The 17,018-nt window shown below is 45.3% G+C and overlaps 1 pseudogene; it reads right to left on the bottom strand.

Moving 5' to 3' along the window:
* Window positions 1-1,433: 1,433 nt before the first annotated feature.
* The window catches only part of LOC110319693, a 16,280-nt pseudogene continuing 695 nt past the window's right edge, over window positions 1,434-17,018 (bottom strand).

The following is a 17,018-nucleotide window of genomic DNA, read 5'->3' as shown; positions in this document are numbered from 1 at the left end:
CTCTTATTCCAGATGCACATCTAAGTTATGCTGACTGCTGATTTTAGAATTATAAGCAGTATTTGTAATATTTTTCTATCAAAAGTCAGGACTTCTGAGCTCTGCCGAAACTTTAATTCTCGCTTCTGAGAACTTGGAACCAACCTGGTAGTCATGGAGAAGGGTCACTGAAGGGAGAGGTCAGCTTTTAAAAGAGTATTGTTAATGGCCTGAAAGTGTCAAGCCTTTGAGGATAGGATTTATCCAGAGCTCCCCTAATGTCTTTCTTGTGATCCACATGGAGTGAGGTTCCTTCAAAGTTTGAAGCAGCAGTCACAAAGGAAGCCGTTGTACCCAAGAGAACTCTACTATTTAGAGGCTGTTGACTCTACTTGGATCCTCTATCTACCTGTGTCTCTGGAGGGGTGAGGTTCTCCCTCACCATAGCTTCTCACCCTCAAGTCCTCTAAGGGGGCCAGCAGTCAGACAATAAAAACAAAACAAACAAACAAACAAACAAACCACACAGCACACAAGCTGCTGCAGTTGCAGCATCCACCTTTCACCAGCACCTTTGGAGTATATGCCACACTATTCGGAAGATAGCAGCATTGCTCAAAAGCAAGAAGCACCATCTCTACTTAGAGATGAGCAGACTCAAGTAAGATGATAGGGCCTGGGTTGGGGAGCTGAAGAGTATGTCTTTGGCAGCTATTTTTTTCTAAGCTCCTGAGCAGCCTAGAGCCTGGCATGCATCTGGGTCCCTGTCTAAGGGGCTTCTAGGGGCCTAAATGGCAAGTGTGAGATGTGTATAAAAGGGAAACCAAAATGAAGCTTTAAAAAAGCAATTAATACTAGAAGGAAGAAAAAGAGAGTGTGGAAATGGCTTGGAGGTGGGAAATCAGGAAATGGAGAACAGCAAAATGCAGAAACCTTCAGGAGAAGGAAGTCTAATGAAAGAGGGTTATTGAAGATGATTGGCACTCCATAATACACAGCCCAGTATCACAGGTGTCAAGGCAATGGGACACCCAAAGAAATGTGCCTTTCAGACCTTCCAGAAAGGGGACAGTCACTGCAGAGCCTTCAGGCAGACAGCTTCATGCAGCAGGTGGAGCTCCAAGATGTTATGTAAATGAACCAAGACCAGTTCTAAATGCACCAGGGAGACTTGCTTGTTAAGAGGTCCCTGAGAGGAAGAAAGGAATCCATGATGACTAAATAACCACCCACCCCCAGCTGTCCTGTCTGCAAGCTGGTTTTCACAAAGCATGTCTTCTAGAAGTGGGACAGCACGGCTGACCCTGGCCGATATTTTGTCAACCCACCCCAGATTCTGATGAGCAGCGAAGCACTGATGATTGTCGCTGATGGCTGTGGTGTCCTATTTGCAGTAGCCTCAGGGGAAGAAGAGCTGCAGTCTTCTTCAGAAAGTCATTTCAAGTCCTAAACTTCTAGCCCAAGACTCCTCCTTTGTCCTCAATCCCATCTTCTTCACCTAAGATGAAGAGAAAAGGTCCCCAACTCCACAAGTCCCCATGTGGGATGTAAACCCACTGTGACCTCATACTCTGCTTTTCCTTCTGCTGGATGTCTCCAGATTGTCTTTTCTCTGAAAATGGAAAGCTTCTAGCCAGGGAACGGGCACAGTACTGAGGATGACTGGACCAGAGTCTTGCTTAGGGTCCCAGCCGTATCTTTTATCACAGTCCACTTGGCCTTCTGACCTGATCACGCTGAGCCACATTCAGAAGGGAACAGTATGAACATATGTTTGTAACTTTAGTTCCGGGGTGGGGGGTCTGAAGCCTCTGTGGGTACAAGATACATAAGTGATAAATAGACTCGCATGCAGGCAAAACACCAATACACACAAAGTAAAAATTAAAAAACAGATTTATTTTAAAAAAAAAAGTCTGCCTTGCAAACACATAATCAGCTAGAGTGCCTACCTGCTACCCTTGGGTACAGACAATAAGCCACCACTGGTGGCTCTTCTGCACTGTGCACACTGCTCACCTGAAAGCCAGGTCCCACCAGGAAGGTCTAAATGAGAGAAAAACCAAATGAATCTCATGTGCCCACTGACCTTGCATTTCTATCGGTGCCTACATAGGTGTCTGTGTTTGGACAGTAAGTCAAGCACAATTAGGAAGGACATGTGTGGTCATTGGGGGGTGAGGTGGGGTGGGGTGGGGGGCAGGAGTGGTGGGGGAGAAACAATGAGAGTTGAATGAAGACATCAAAGCTGAATAGATCAGTTCTTTGGAAAGTAAATTTACAAAGTTGAAGACCTGAGCTGGGGATATAGTTCAGTGATTGCTTATCTTCCATGTACAGAGCATCAACCAAAACATTCTGCCAAGGTCAAGCCCTGTCACCTCACTGCCATGTATTTTGGCACATGGGACACAGGAGTAGAGGCAGCTATGGCTGTCACCCCGAAAGATATTTATTGTAAAGAATGAGAGTTAGTTTGCAGGCCAGGGAGTGCTTCCCTAGTAAAACCTCACTGGTCGCATCCTGCAGCTTACAGGAAACCTCATTGGTCGCATCCTGCAGCTTACAGGAAACCTCATTGGTCGCATCCTGCAGCTTACAGGAAATCTCACTGGTCGCATCCTGCAGCTTACAGGAAATCTCATTGGTCGCATCCTGCAGCTTACAGGAAGTCTCATTGGTAGCATACTGCAGCTTACAGGAAATACTTTCCCTTGAAAACGGCTCTTCTTGTGGTGGGAAGACATATAGAACACCAATAATGCTGGAAAGAAATAGAAGAGCTTCAATTTCATTTATTCCTCACTCTTCATTCAAAGGCATTTGGTAAGCCACACTTGACAGCCAACCAAAATCAGGTGAATGGCCTCATGTTATTACAAATTGCTCTTTGAGGAAAGTAAATAGAAGAAAAAAATTATGGTGGTGTTAAGCATAAGAAGCCAGCATCAGAAAGGCACATTTCAAGTGTTTTCTCTCATATGCCAAGTCTAGATTGTTTTTAAAGTCACATAAAGATAGAAGGTGAATTATTTAAGGAAATGAGAGGGGTTCTTAGGGTTGAGGTAGGTTGGGGTGAAGGCAGAGAGGATAATGGGGACGGGTATAACAAAGGACATTGTGTGTATGAAGATGTCATGATAAACTCTATAACTTTGTATAAGAAATAAATTCTAAAACAAGCAAAGGATTGTATAAATCCGTTCTTCAAGGTGAAGATGGAAAAAGAAAGTGATTATAAGAGGTAGCTTTTGTCATGGACTTCCAATGCACTTTGGGAGTAGGTCTTATTGTCACAGGAGCTCTGGGCATTTGGTATCTTCCACATTGCTCATGTTGCCAGCAGCAGAGCCCTGAGCGATGGCCAATGAACTCTGTCGGATATAAAAGCCCAAAGTTACTGTCGCTGTTGGGTTTAGCTTTGTACTCCAGAAATGCCAACGAGACAGCACACATGCACACATTGACCGGAGTGTTGTGCTGGGACTTGCTTTAAGGCCTATCTGGTTCTAAGGGAAGAGTGTGAGATGTGGAGACATTGTTTATCTTGCTGCTTTCTCCCTCCTTGGCACTCAGTATCTTTCAGACCAAGTAACCAGAAGGACTCCTAAGAATGTTGTCTCTTTTTTTTTCTGGGCTTAGCCCAGTTAGGGTCCCAAGCACTGGTGGCTCAGATTGCCTATTATTTCCTTCTCTGTTCAACAGAACCAGCCAACTTCCCTTCTAACAGCCAGCAAGTGTTAGTGTGGAGTAGGCAACTCGAATCAAGGAAGGAGTGGGGAGTATGGGGGCCTTGGGGGTCTCGTCCTAGGCTAGGAGAGCCAGTTCCTGATGCTGGGCTGTAGCTCACTGCAAACATTGCCATTCACTGTGAGTTAGCTCCAGGGACAGCTCTGTGCATCACGTCTGAGTAATTAACCAACAGTTGTTCCTGCTTTGTGGAACATGGACCCAGCAGCCCTGTGAGGTCCTGTGGGGACTTTTTCAGTCTGATTGGCAGGCACTTGGCAGGAAGGTACAGCTTCTGCAATGCCTGACTGAAGGGATGGAGGATGATCCAATTTATTCTTCCTATCTGAAAATGCACTTACCATGTACCTCTGCACTCCTTCCAAGTGTAACTGTGGCCATCCATGCTGAGAATAGACTATGCTATTCCCTTGATGTGGTCCAGCTCAGCCAGAATGTCCATTGCTGTATGAGATTTTAGATCAAATCCTAAAGCTTTAGAACTTAAATTCTAGTATGTCTAAACTGGATGAAGCTTTAGATCTATTGAGGACACCATTATACAATGAGAAAACTCACCATTATTACACGTTTTTTATTAGACATTTTCTTTATTTACATCTAAATTGTTATCCCCTTTCCAGGTCCCCCTGGAAGCTCCCTATCCCCCTCCCTTTCCCCCTGTTTCTATGAGGGTGTTCCCCCACCCACACACCCACTCCCGCCTCCCTGCCCTGGCATCCCCTACACTGGGGCATTGAGCCTTCACAGGACCAAGGGTTTCTCCTCCCATTGATGTCCCACAAGGTCATCCTCTGCTACTTAGACTCATTCTTAAGTATACAGTCTCTATTTGTCCAGGAGCTCCATGGTGAGGCTTCTTCCATTAGATTGATGTTCTTCCTATGGGATTGTAAACCCTTCACCATTGTTACACTAAAGGACACTCAGCCAGCCAGGACAGGACAAAGAACCTCCCTCAGTGCTGATCAATGATTGATCATGATTGATCTACAGTTGATCCTTCCCTAGATCCTGCAAGATGTCCAATCCTTACAATCTGGATCCACATGGTCTCCTTGGAAAAGTCTTTCCTCATTCTTTAAACAACCATTTCTGTGCCTTCATACTGACATTTTATTTTAACACAGAATCTAATTGTTAGGTATTAAAAATCCATCAGATATAACCTGAAAGAATTCTGTTGTTACCCTTCTGTCCAAACCTATATAATTATGAGTATTTTTGGCTATATCTTTTATATTCTGGATGTGGATCTTTTGGGCAAGTTAAATGGAACATGCTTCCCAGGTCATGGACCATGGGGGAAGCAGCTGTAAGTTAGACATGAAGATAAGCAAGATTCTACCATGTTGGATGGCTTCCTTCATAGATTCTCAGGGAGTGGACAAGAGAGTGCAGCCATCCCTCACCTGTCTCCTCTTATTCTCAGCTCTCTATACCCAGGAAGTATAAGCCTTTCCTCTTGCACTTGTTCAGTCCACTTCCAAGGGTACTATACATTTGTTCTTCCCAAGGGTACCTTGCTTTTCTCTGAAATTCATCCACCAATGCTAAGTATACAGTGCCTTTGCAGTGTATCAACAGCCTCTTAGCTCCATGAACCAAACAACTGTCTCCAGATTGCTGCATTCAGCACAACCTAGTCAGGGAACCTGGCTAGCTCTGGTGAAGAATGAAGAAAAGACAGACACACAGGCATACATATAGAAAATCTGGAGCCAAGAGTCAGATGGCAACCTGGAACCTTAGCATCTTTCTTATATATAGCACAGGCAGAGATAGGAGAACTAGTCTCCAGAGGAGGAGGAGGAGGAGGAGGAGGAGGAGGAGGAAGTTGTTACTAGCTTTTGCACACATTGCCAAATTCAGACTTACACCAGAGTAAGGCTTTGCTAATTTCTCATGGGTCCAAGGCATTGGTCCTTGACATGGCTGTGCCCATGTCAACAATACATGTTTACTTACAACTTCGTCTGCTCTTTCCACAGTCACTCCCTTTGCTCCCCACACCAGGTTTCAGTGCTCAAGGGATCAAGTCACCAGATACACAGCCTGCTGATGGGCCTTTATCATGCTCAGAGTAGGCCAAGAAAAGAACCTCTGTGTCCCATCAGCAATGTCTATCCATCAGCCTTAGGTCTTGTCATCAACCTGGGCATTCAAAACTCTAGGTCTCCTTCCTGCTCCAGCTGAAATGCCTGTCTTGTCTTCTTTTCAAATTCCTCCTCTCTTGTTATATTTATTTACATCTTCATCACTTCTGAATGCTGACTAGGGATAAGAAAATTGATCTTTGAGGGAGCATGCCCTGTTAATCCATTCCCACTCAGTCAACTTCTGTCCCTCCCCATCCTCATTCCAGAGCATAATAAAGCACGGCTGGCACGATTGCTTAATGAATAAGCTCTTCCACATTTCAATGATGAAGTGCTGCAGAATGGGATGGCCAGGGGAAGGAGGCAGTAGTAGAAATAAGCTGAATACTGAGAAAACAGCAATGGAAAGTTCCCGTCTCTAGAAGGATGACTAGGGACAACATAGGGCAAGAGGGGACAGACGGGAGCATCAGACAACGAGAAGGAAGGGAAGCAAGGCCAGATATGACCATGGGTGTGTTTCTTGTTTGGGATTCTGGCGTAGGGGAAAAATAAGAGAGGAAGATAGAAGGGTCAACATGCTGCCATGACCCCTTGTTCATGAGTTCCAAAATGGAAATTTCCAAATTTTTTGGGTTTCCAAATTACTCAATACAGAGCCTCAGTGTTCCCACCTTCAAGGAGGGCATGGCCCTCTTGTTAGGAATGGAGTCCCAGGCTATACCCTGAGACTGAGTGTGCATTTAGCTAGTTCCCCAGGTGGTGTTGTGAATGTATGCCCAAGGGCTTCTCTAAGTTCCCAGAGCAGAGAGAATCATTAGGATGGGAACTCAGAGTCCCGAAGTCTCGGAGAACCTTTAAAACTTCAAATCCTTGGGGAAACTTTCTGGGAAGATGAACTTTTTGTCTCTTCTATAGGGTAGGATTATATGCATGCATGTGTGTCAGACCTCATGAATGGAGCTCTTCCAATGCATGCATGATATATAGTATAGGTAATCCACACCTCAGGGAAGTTGAGCTAGAAAGAAACTATTGACTTATTGCCAAGTGGTAGTAGGTATTGTAATCAAGAATACAAAGTCTGCCTTACAAAACAGTCTATTTCTTCCTTAGACAAGAGACATGCTGTCAAGCACATGAATTGGCAAAACTTTCTAAAGAACACAAATAATTCTTTCCTTAGCTACATATTAAGATGTCACCACTTGTCTCTCACATGCAAACTCACAGATCCACCATTCCAAAGCCATGATTCATGACATTTAAGTCAAAGTTTCTGGGCATTTCTTAAACATTGTAAGATAACCCTAGTGGGCAGTAGAGCAGAGAACAACCCAAGCCCTTCCTACAGGTGTCAGCAGGATTTGTGGAAAACCCTGTGGGTGCCCATAACTATTTGGAGGACAACATGCAACCCTCTGTGTCCCTCTCTAATGCAGTCTGGTTTGAAACATGGGCTGTGGCCCAGCATAAGGAGGCATCTTATGGGCGGCCTCAGCGCTTAAAAATGTCAAGTCATCTGGGGAGAAGCAAGCATATGGCAGTCTCTGGGAAGCCGCAGGTGCTTACCTCTGAACTAACTCCAGAGGCTTCTTTCTGCGTGAACACCATCCTTGCTTTAGTGGAATCTCAAAGGTGTCAAGTGGCCTCTGCAACCTCACGCATCTAAGATAATGGGAGTTAAGACTTGAAGCCATGCTTACTCCAGATCTTTCCAGATGTCACCGTGCCTATCAGGCATTAATCTGAGACCTCCCCTCCCTTGTCAATTTGCCAGAACCAGCCAATAGCCATGTTATATGGCACTCATTCAAGTGTCTCAGGACAGAACCCCTGAGCAGAAATAGGAAAGGTGGCATATTCTTGGGCACAAATGACTGGTGCCTCCTCAGAAAGAGGAGCCACAGTGTGTGTGTGGGGGGGGGGGTAGGGTGGGGGCAAAATTTAACTCCAGGAGATGAGGGCATGGCAGGCCCCACTGCCCCTCCTTCTTTGCCAGGGCAACCCAGGATGTCAGACAACACTGTGGCAGCCTCGTTATTGGGCTGCTCTGCCATTGTCCCAGGGACAATAGTTTCCGGCCCTGGTTTTGTGTGGGGCTGGCAGCCAAAGTTATTAACCACAGGATCTGCCTTTGAGGGACGTCCAAGAGAGGGGTGAAAGGTCACCTGGAACAGCTAGGGGAGCGGAAGTGGGAGGGAAAGGCAACACAAAAGAAAGGGATGAGCTTCTGTCCCCTTTCCCCTCCCCCAGGAAACCTTAAGCAGAGCTGGGTCAGAGGGAGAGACCTGGGTGGGGAGGGGCTTGGAGGAAGAACCTGGTGCCACTGCTGTGGGACAGAGACGAGGCTGGCATGTGGGGCCATCTTGAGAGACTTCAGAGCTGTGAGACACACTGGGGCAGCAGGAAAGGCAGGGGAGAACAGGGACTGGGCCTGGGACTTTTCAACTCACATGTTCTGCCCTCAGAGAAGCCACGTAGGTGGACCAGAATGTTCTGAGAGAACAGTCTGCCAATCTCCACACCACTGCCCAAGCTAGCCTGGTATCACTAGAAGCTGGTTATGATAATAGCTGACATATCCCTGCCTGCATGTGTGGTTGTGAGAACGGGTCATAGGCGGAGTTGCAGAGGTTTTGTTATCCGTACAATGATGCCTGTTTTTAGCAGGCATGGAAACCACTCTACTCAGGGACATGAACTGTCACGAGCCCAGACCCAGGAATGGGTTGGATTGGAAATTGGAGATTGCACACTTCCTGCTCTTGAGAAAACTAAGCCACTGGAATTGGGCTGGAGCCTCCACCATCCATGTCCTAGGCTCCATAGGCTTTCTGAGTCCCATAGCTGGAGGACAGCAGATGTTGTAAGCACTGTCAGCTGCCAAATACCTGGTACTGGGGATGATGGCTTTGCAAGACTCTCACACAAGAGAAGAGCAGAGGCCACTGTTTGCTGAGCGTCACTAACACAATCAGCTCTGCCAGCACAGCAGGAGACGCTCAAACAGAATTCACTACCCAGAATAGGACTAGAAGGCCCAGAGTTTTGTTTAGGCCCTGAGCCCCAAGGAGGCTCCTGGCTTCAGACGTGAGGCAGACCTACATCATTGTTGCTTCTCCAGCCACCTTACAACAATTGGGAGGGGAGGGCATTGCAGGGAAGGGATGTCCATAGGTTGAAGTCTGAGACTCATAAGCTTGAGTACATAGGAGGTTGCGTCCGATTCCAGATATCTACCTGATGTCCTTCTTCTACTTCACTCAGGACTTCACCCCTGATCCTCCAAGACCAAACAGACATAGTATTCTCCATCTATTACCATCTACCCTACTCCAGAAGTCCAACTCTGTCCATTCTAGATCTCCCCACCTTTGTCCCACTACCCTAAAACCCTTCCAGGCCCCCTACAAGCTTGGCTGCTCTCTGACGTCTCTCCCTGCCCCAGTGCTGGCTCCCCAGCCTGGGGAAGCCCCAGGACTGTGCTTGGGCAGTGCAGTTGGTCCTGGGATAAATACCTGGGAGAAGAGAACTTCGTTTTTAACAAATTCATAATGATAACCCATCTCCCACGCTCACCTGCCCCCGTCTGAGAGACAGGCATCACAATCTTCCACATTGCCTATATTAACTCACTCCTGAACATCCTTATTGTCCAAAATAAAGGACACTCATCCCATACTCTCTGCCCTAAATTTCTCCCCTGAACTTTGCAGATACCTCAGCCCTGGTCTCAACCGCAGTGAGGATTTCAATATACTTTGTTTTCCTTTCAACATGTTCCATTCTTACAGCATCCCAATCCCGTAGGCCCCCAAGTCTCAAGAGGTGAACTATGCATAGGGAAAGAGCTCAACCTGGGGACCTGTGACTGTCAACTGTTCCAGGTCTACTCCAACCCAGTCCTCAATAACACCTAAGAGGCCGAAACTTTCCAGACCTTAACAACAAATGAAATCACAAACCACCACCATCAGAAGTGGGTGGAGGGAGCAAAAAGCAAATAAAATGCTAAAAAAATAGTAAAATAAAAAAAATTTAAGCAGTATGTATCTGTATTCTCATTAAGAGGAACACGTGAGGTGAAGCAGTCCCCGATTCAGTAAACACAGGCTGAATAAATTTATAAATATCAGCATTAAGTGAGATTTAACAGGGAGCTGTTTATCTTCTGCCTGTTAGCAGTCTCAGTGAACCACTCACCAGCTTTGCAGTCCACACCCCCCCCCCCCCCCGTCCTGGTCAGAGTCTGCTGCAATTGGATCTGGGGGTGGGAGGGCTGAATCTCAGAGAAACTGTCATCTTAGTGAGTTCAGGGTAGATTCTGTGCAAAGGATGCTCAGAAGCACACATCCTGGTACTGCATCCCAGTTCTCTCAGCATCAGCCAATATCTGGGTAACTTTGCTATGTAACATTTCTAAAGCACAGTGATATGGCTTGAATACCCTCCTAAAACTCAGTGAAATCTAATACCCACTGGGAGGTATTAAGAAGTGTATTTTGGTAGAACCTGTAAAAATTGACTAGGTAATGAACTCTGTGAATGGTTTAAGCCATTTGAAAATCAATGAATTGTTGAGTTATCTCCAGTTTGGCTGCCTTTTGTGTGTACCTCTTTCATATGCTACCTTAAGATTCTAGATTCCCACCAGCAAAATGAAGGTCCGTAACCTTGGATTACTCTAGATTCTAGAGCTGTAAGCTGAAGAAACATTTGTTCTCTGCAAACTAACCAGTCTACATCATGGTTATAGCTACAGAAGATGTCTCCACTGCAACTATTTGAAATCAGTGCCTCTTCATAAAGCTATGGAGAGCTCCAAAAGTTGTTTTTCAAGAGACAAGCACCTAACAAGGCCACAAATAAAAGGTTTCATTATTGACTTAATGGTCTCTGCCATACTCAATGGAGCAGTACAGAGGCAAGTGAAGCAGAAAACCATGAAGCAGAGGGTAGACGCCCCACGAGCTGACTTCCTGGCTCGTCCAGAAGCAAACGTGGGGCATTTCATAGAGGACTCCAGTTTCTAAGTGTCTGTTCCTTCCTAGTCCACCCTTGAAGTTCCTGTAATGATCAAGGCCTATTTAATGATTGCCAACTGAATCTACATGTTAACTAGTGTTAAGTGTTGGAAAAGGATTGAGGACCGTTGTGATACCTATGGTCCCTTTCTGCTTTGACTAGACTCTAATACAAGCTGGAGCAATGTGTGGGTTCCTAAAACCTTCCCAACTGTAAGCTTGTGCTCTATATGGTCCTCTGTGAGAGATCTGCCTAGCATTCTCCCACCATCCCAACACACAAAATTAAATCTTTACCTCTGATTTGTCTTGAAGTACATAAATTGCTATAGCAGTAGGTCCCCTCAAAAGAGCTGCTGAATATTGAGCAACGTCAATATACAGATTTATACAAATACTTGAACCCTTATAAAGTCCATACAGAGTTCACGAGAAAGGAATATATACTTGGTTTTCACATGAGTGCAAGTGATATCCACAGGCTGATTTCCATCACAGGGCAACTGTTCAACACCATTTCTTACCTCCCCTCGATGAGGCCTCCATACCCCAAGGATCCACTCAAGAAGATCTCTGACAGACATGTGCAATGGGAATGCATCGTGTACTATGACCACACTGCAGGCTGGGAGTCCTAATACACTTCTACCTATTCTAGAGATGGCTGATCTGAACCAGACTCTGGCCTTTCTAATAGTAAAATAAATTTAAAATATATCTCAAATTATCTCAGATCATCTGCATCTCCATTGATAAAGCAGGTCTCTCTACAATCCACTCTCACCTGAATTCTAAATAGCATCATTGTTATGTAGTCTTAGATGAACAGGGTATGGAAGTTCTAGGAACTGCAGAGAAATAACAACTGCTTATGCATAGGGTGCAGGAATACTAGTTTTCACAACTTAACATCCAAGCAAAGTCCATTCAGCATTGTTTATAGGAAGGGTATATGTGAGCCTCTCTACCAGAGGCTCTGAAGTAAATACAGAACTAATATAACAATCATAGATTCCAGACAAACCACATAAGAAAAAGGGTGTCCAAGATGGGCTAAGCTAGACCTAAGTATTAGTTCAATAACTATTTCTACCATGGCCTAGATCACTTAAACAACAAATGATTATTAGACACACTTAGAAGGCTAAAGTTAAAGAGTAAGCACAGCATAATTGGGCACTTGCAGAGTTATGTGCTGGTTTATAGATGACCATCTTCTTGATTTGTTATTACATAGCTGAGAAGGTGAAAGAGATAAGAAGGCAAGAGAATGAGAAGAAGCAAGCTCTCTCCTAGCTCCTGGAATCAAGGTACTAATCTCTCACAAGAGCACCACCCACATGACCTAATTACCTCCCAAGGGCCTGATCTGCAAATAGCACCCAATTGGTGTGGTTAAAGCTTAACATATGATGAGTTAAGGTGTAAGGGAACACAAGTATGTAATTTATAAAACTGGTATCCTTATGTCTGCCTGCCCTAGTTTTATTTCTGTTGCTGTGATAAAATAGTGATGTAACACTGACCAAAACGAACTAGGGGAGGAAATTATTTTATGACTTACATGTCCCAACCACAGTCCATCATTCTGGGAGGAGAAGCCAAGGCAAGAGCTCCAACAAGGCAGGAACTTGGAGTCGGGACCTGAAGCAGAGACCATGGAGGAGTGCTTCTCTTTTCTTTTCTTTTCTTTTCTTTTCTTTTCTTTTCTTTTCTTTTCTTTTCTTTTCTTTTCTTTTCTTTTCTTTCTTTTTGGTTTTTCGAGACATGGTTTCTCTGTATAGCCCTGGCTGTCCTGGAATTCACTCTGTAGACCAGGCTGGCCTCGAACTCAGAAATCTGCCTGCCTCTGCCTCCCGAGTGCTGGGATTAAAGGCGTGCGCCACCATGCCCGGCTTTCAGCTTGCTTTCTTGTACAACACAGAATTACCTACCTAGGGGTGGCACTGCTACAGTGGGCCAGGCCCTCTTACGTCCGTCTATCATTTATTTAGAAGATTGCCCTACAGATTTGCAGATCTATAGGCTAATCTGATGGAGGTATCTTACCAGTTGAAGTTGCCTTTTCCCAAATGACAGTAGCTTTTGTCAAGTTAACAAAAACAAACAAACCACCACCACCAATAACAACAAAACAGCAGCAACAATAAAAACCAACCAACAACCAAACAAACAACAAGTGCTTTTGTTAGATTTGTTTTAAAAATCTCAATCAGAGACTGGATAGAAGGCTCAACAGTTAAAAACATGTACTCATGCCGAGGGCCCAAATTCAGTTCCCAGGTCCACCCTATAAGAGACTCACAACCATCTGTAACTCCAGCTCTGAGAAATCTGGTGCTTCTTGTTTCAGTGGACACCTATAATCATGTACATATACCCACATTAAAAAAACCCACATAAAATAAGAATTAAAAGTTAATCTTTAAAAATATCACTCAATGTCACAGGGCAACAACAGGATATCTAAGAGGAGTCCCTGTGAGGATCCAGTATTGATAATGTAGCAGAAGCTCCCTGTGAGGATCCAGTATTGATAATGTAGCAGAAGCCGACGGCCTTGAAACAGATCAAGACTTGCTGCAACAAACATTTGCAAGTAAAAAATGTGTGGACAAAATGGTATACTGTGTGATACACTGCGACACACTACAGATTCCACAAAGAGATTTTTATTTATTCTATCTTACTTTATTTGCTTTGGGGGAATAGATTGCAAGGGCAGAGGGAGGGTACAAAGTATGGGGAGATGACTGCGATTGGGGTGCATGATGTGAAATTCACAAAGAATCAATTAAAAGTTAAAAAACAGAAACAAACAAACCTGCAGTCAATGGAATCAAATGTAGACCAGACATCCCAAGGACTCAGTGGGGCTGAGTCTTAATGTGGCTATTATAGTGTGGAGTCTTTGCCTAGAAAGAACAAGACTCAAGACAGAAAGAGAAAGAGGAAAAGGTGTAGGGGAGATAGACAGAAAAGGAGGGAGGGAAAGGGTGTAGGGGAGACAGACAGAAAGGGAGGGAGGGAGGGAAAGGGTGTAGGGGAGACAGACAGAAAGGGAGAGAGGGAAAGGGTGTAGGGGAGACAGACAGAAAGGGAGGGAGGGAGGGAAAGGGTGTAGGGGAGACAGACAGAAAGGGAGGGAGGGAGGGAAAGGGTGTAGGGGAGACAGACAGAAAGGGAGGGAGGGAAAGGGTGTAGGGGAGACAGACAGAAAGGGAGGGAGGGAAAGGGTGTAGGGGAGACAGACAGAAAGGGAGGGAGAAAGGGAGGGGTGAGAGAAGTTGTGCAGGGGATATCTTACCCAATCAGAGCATGAATTTTAGTAGTGAGGATGTTTATGTAGGAAATCTGGGTTGAACTGTGTTTTCCAAAATATTTCTAGTACTTGAGAATGTGACTTTATTTAGAAATAAAGTCTTGACACAAAATCAACAATAGAGGTGATTTATGCATCCATAACCTTAATCCATATACCATGTGACCTTGTAAGGGAGAGGGGAGTGTATTGTGAAACCACAGAAAGAGAGAGATCATTTAAAAATGGAGGTGGGGCCTCCAACTAGGCTGCCACAGCTGAGGAACGTCTGCATGCACTTGAAGGCAGAGAAAGGATCAAAGAGCCCTGCCAATGCCTTCATTTGTACTTTGGGCTTTCAGAACTGTGAGAGAATAGATTTCTGACACCTTCACCTACCTGAGCTGTCATATATTGTTAAGGCAGCCTTAGAAAATAGAAGCAATAAGTTCAATTCTGTAAGAAGATATAATTCATCGTGAGGGTTTTTGTTTTTTGCAGGAGTACTTGAGTGTGTGTTCATAGGTGCTAGAGAAGGGAGCACTCTTCCTTCTTTTGTTTGGGGATATGGTCCTTGGCAGGATGTGCACACCACAGTGGATGGCCACATCTGTGCACATATAGGCAGCACTGATTGGCCTCCACAAATTATTAAATATAAACAAATAAGAGAACTCAGGGGCATATGGTGAGGAGTTGAAGTATGGAGGCTGAATATGACCAAGATACATTCTACATGTAAAGATTCAATGAGTGCATTCTATATATAAAACTTTAGAACAATACATTCAGTACATGAAAAGTTCAAAGAATAGAGACCCTCAAGTCTTCCTGGTGCAGCTGGGGTCTGTGTTGACGTATGTAGCCTGAGTTACCATCAAAGGATGTCAGATGCCCATGAGATATCTGAGGGCCATGCTGCTGGTGGGGAGACATGCTGATCTGAGTGGCTTGTCGAGGGCCTGGTGACACCTGGGCCCACCCTGTTGCCTGGGGCTATGTCTGGGTTTGTGGTCCTGGGACAGCCAGAATCTATGTTGATGTCCCAGGCCTATGTAACCACCAAAAGCCATGCACATGTCCCTGGACTGGACTGTGGCCTGGGGCACTGTGCTGAGCTAGTCCTGCCCCTGGCTGACTACCACACTTGGGAGAGCTGGTCCTGCCTCTAGTCTGCTGGATGGCTTGAGGGAGGGAGAGACGTTTTACCCCCACCCCTTGCCCTTGCCACCTGTGCCCAGTGGGAGAGCTTGGGCAATGCTGGGAATCTTGCCCTGGTGATGCATGTGCAGGAGAGCTGGCAGCCTGGCCAACTCAGCTACCTCCCAGGCCCAGATCTGAGGCTTTAACTGTCTCACCCCAACATCTAGCCCATCTGCTGGAGGGTATGAAAGGGCCCTTTGAATCCTGCAGATTCAAAGTTGCAGGCTCTCCACAACACAGGGCAACAACAGGATATTGAAGAGAAGTCCCTGTGAGGATCAGTATTGATGGTGTATCTGAAGCCAGAGGCCTCGAACCAGACCAATGAATGACTCATTGCAATGAGCATTCATTCGCGAGTAAGCTATATGGACAGAAGGGTGTACTGTGGGACACACTGCAGCTTCCAGACGGGACTTTCTGCTGTACTATCCTATTTTCCTTCCTTTGGGGGAGGACAGAAGATGGATATGAAGGAACACGGGGATGACTGGGAGTGGGGTGCTTGATGTGAAATTCACAAAAAATGAACAAAAAGTAAAAAACAAATTCAAAGAATAAATTTTTTCAAGAGAATTAAATCATTTATTGAGTACACACGGTAATGAATGATACACAAGCTTCATTCCCATCTGTTATTTTTATCTGATGCTGTTATTCAATTTTGATATTGCATTGGGTATGTCAACAACCATTTTATAACCAAATTGTGACCTTGCTTGGATGACCCTTTCAGTGGTGAAACTCACCACAAGTTACAACAGTAGTGGGCAGACAATGGCTTCTCCACCAAAGCAACCATAAATAAATTCCAAATGGAACTTGGCACCACCCTGAAGGAATTCTAACTTCACACTGTTGGGGAAGTTTACCAAGATGGCTTCAGAGTAGACTAACTTTCCACAGCACATTAAAAAAAAAGACACATTTATTCAGCGTCATGATCAGACTATTACATTTAGCAGTCAGCAGCATGGGTGAAAAAGGTCTACAGTAAAACCTTTTGTTGGAATGCTTTACACTCTCTACAGAACAGAAACTAAAATAACCTGTTATACAATTAGTCACAAATACAGTCCTGGAGTTTTTGCCCACACAAGTGTATTGTCTAAAGCATGTCTTCTTTGTAGCAGCTAGGCCCTGCCACCACTGTGCTTGCCTGAGTTCACAAATCTGTTGTAACCTGTAGCTTCTCTGTCACTTCTCTGGGTCTCCTCTCCTGCTAAGCTTTGTTTCCTGTTGGGAACAAAGAAGGGGGGCAGGGGAAGAATGGGGAGGGAGGATATAACCTACATCTGGCCAGAGTTCTTCCTATGCTCTGAGCAGGCAGATGCAGGAGGGCTGCCAGATGCTTTCCACTCAGCCCCGGGTGGGCATCCAAGCCTCTGATCCACTCATGGGGGTGTGGGGGGGATGGACAAGGGGCAGCCCCAGACCTGGGGGCCCCAGGACCACACCCTGTAGCCCAGGGGTTATGGGAGAGAGGACTGAGAGAAGAGGTTCCCAACACTGACCAGAGTGCTCATGGGATCTTGATGGAGCAGAGACTCTCTATGGTTTAAGAGCTTTATTATAGAAATGCAGGGAGAAAGAGAGAAGGGAGGGAGGGAGGGAGGGAGGGAGAGAGAGAGAGAGAGAAGGCTAGAGAGTAAGAGGGAG

The sequence above is a fragment of the Mus pahari genome, chromosome 3, assembly GCF_900095145.1.
Source record: "Mus pahari chromosome 3, PAHARI_EIJ_v1.1, whole genome shotgun sequence".
Classification (NCBI taxonomy): domain Eukaryota; kingdom Metazoa; phylum Chordata; class Mammalia; order Rodentia; family Muridae; genus Mus; species Mus pahari.
The sequence above is the reverse complement of the archived record's forward strand: the minus strand, read 5'-3'. Positions and strand labels throughout refer to the sequence as shown.